Source organism: Neovison vison, chromosome 12 (assembly GCF_020171115.1).
Source record: "Neovison vison isolate M4711 chromosome 12, ASM_NN_V1, whole genome shotgun sequence".
In the NCBI taxonomy this organism is placed as follows: Eukaryota; Metazoa; Chordata; class Mammalia; order Carnivora; family Mustelidae; genus Neogale; species Neogale vison.
This window is the reverse complement of record NC_058102.1, coordinates 134,239,951-134,242,407: the sequence shown is the minus strand read 5'-3', so window position 1 is coordinate 134,242,407 and position 2,457 is coordinate 134,239,951.

Below are 2,457 nucleotides of genomic sequence, written 5' to 3'. Positions count from 1 at the left end.
ACAAATAAGCTTAATAAAGTCAATGTTTTTTGAACAAAATCATGTAAGTATTAAAAACCTGTAAAACTGTCAAAGGCAACAAAAGACATTCATTAAGGAGAAAGTCCATAAAGATGAGATCTCTCTTTCTTTTAAAAGTGATTTAAGAATGGTAGCCTCAGGAAAAAAACTGAAAAAACCAAAATGATATATAATAAAAACAGCCGAGTATTCATTCTTCTGACTGTACAAGCCACAGTCAGATTTGAGGCTAAATTATGAATTAATCAATAAGATAAATTCTGAATTAATAATTCAGAATAAATTCTGAATAAATTCTGAAAAATTCAGAATAAATTCTGAATTAATGAATAAGATAAAAAGGACAACAACAACAGAAAACCCAGCTTTTCAACAGGTCCCAAGCTCACATAACACCTATAGCTCCTCTATTTGGGAAAGTACAGTTCTGTTTTAGGTCACACATTAAATTACCTAAAACCAAAACCCCACAATGGCGAGGTCAGCTATCAATCATAATCGAATAACAAACAGGTAAGAATCCCTCTTCCCCTAAAATTAACAAAATTTCGTATTGTATGAAAGGTACATTAAAACGTACTAAATAGATTTCTGATATGGCTGGCTCCCACACTCACAAACATTTCATCAAATTCTGATCCAGAAGAATAATAAAAAGGAACATCAGCTTCTCCAGCTACAGCTCGAGCAAGAAGCATCTTTCCTGTCCCTGGTGGTCCAACTAAAAGTATTCCTGAAAGAGAAAACAAATACACTGATTCAACTTAAAAAATAAAAATAAAACCTGATGTGAACCTATGAAACAAACAGTTATTAATTAATGCATACATAGTTTTGAGGTTGAAAGCACATGACTATTATTTTGAAACAAAGCAAAACATATGTCTCTAGTAATGATTCTCTTCAGGAACTTCTTTAAAACTAACTTCCCTCCACCATTTAAGTCTTGAGAGAATGGAACATAATAAATTTATCTGTCATTAAACAAGTAAAATAAAATTCACATAAACACAGATTAAGAGATTAAGCAACCAAATGTGACACATGAACCCTTGACTTGATGTTCTTCCATAAAACACATATTTCAGAAACTCTGATGAAAATTTGATGTGAACATCTGAGGAAATTTTGAAAACATTCCGGAGTACAAGATATTAAGGAAATAATATTCAATTTTATTTGGTAGGATAAATTATTCTCTTCAGGATAATGTCCTTAGTCTTAGGTGACACATAACAAAGTATGTAGAAGTAAAGTAGTTCACTTCTGTAGCTTTGTAACTTTTCCTATGTTTGAAAATTTTTATAACAGCAGTACTTTTTCATAAGTTGGAATAACAGATTTCTCTGGTTTCCACAACTTTTCATGTTTCATTTAAAAAGGTAAAAAACCCTTTATTAGTTAATGCTATATTTTAACATAAAAACTATCTTTAAAGGAAAGTTGTTGAAAAATACCCCTAAGACTACCCCTTGTATTGCCATGTTATCGTCATTCTTAACTGGTTTAAGTGGTAGAATGTATTTTTGTAACTGAGAATTTTCCCATAATTTTGTAAAAGATCTCTTGTGATTAGAAAGAAAAGTGTTTAACTATTCTATGACTTTAAACTTTAAACTTTCTGATGTTATAGTACTGATTCTAATAAATGAATTCTAAATTTGCAGAGATTCATACCAACACTTTTATACACTGCTGAACACTGTCAGTAGAGATAGTGGGTGGTATAGAAACAAACCTTAACTATGAGTGCCGCCTTTAACTTACCAATTCCGTTTCTAGAATTAGAATCCAGAATAATGAATAAATAAATGAGCAAATCTAGACTTTATTCTGAAGAGATAATTAAGGATGTAGGCAAAGCCTTGAGATAATAAGATGATCATCACAGTGCTGATTTTATCGTTTTAATTAAAAATGTCTGAGTATAGTTGACACACAGTTACATTAGTTTCAGGTGTACAACATAGTGATTTGACAAGTTTAAACATTATGCTGTGCTCACAAGTGTAGCTACCCTCTGTCACCATACAACACTATTACAGTATCACTGACGGTATTTCCTATGCCTTTTACTCCTCTGACTCACTCATTTGACAACTGAAAGCATGTTTCTCTCATTCTTCTTCACACATTTTGCCCAGCCCTCACACTGCTAATTTTAACCACAAAACACTGGAAACCACAAAAGCTTAATGTAAGTGATTACAGCATAGCATGATCATTTGGTCCAGGGACACCACAAAGTCATTACAATCTTGGACCCAATTCTAGCATATGGTTTTCCCTCACACCAAGAAACAATTCTCCAACACCAGTTGGGCACCCTAACTTTCCAATCAATTCTGATGCTACCTACCTGGAGATAGCATCAAATACCGTAAGTTAAGGACTTCACCCCAAAAGACTGCAGAATACATACTAACTTGTGGAAAG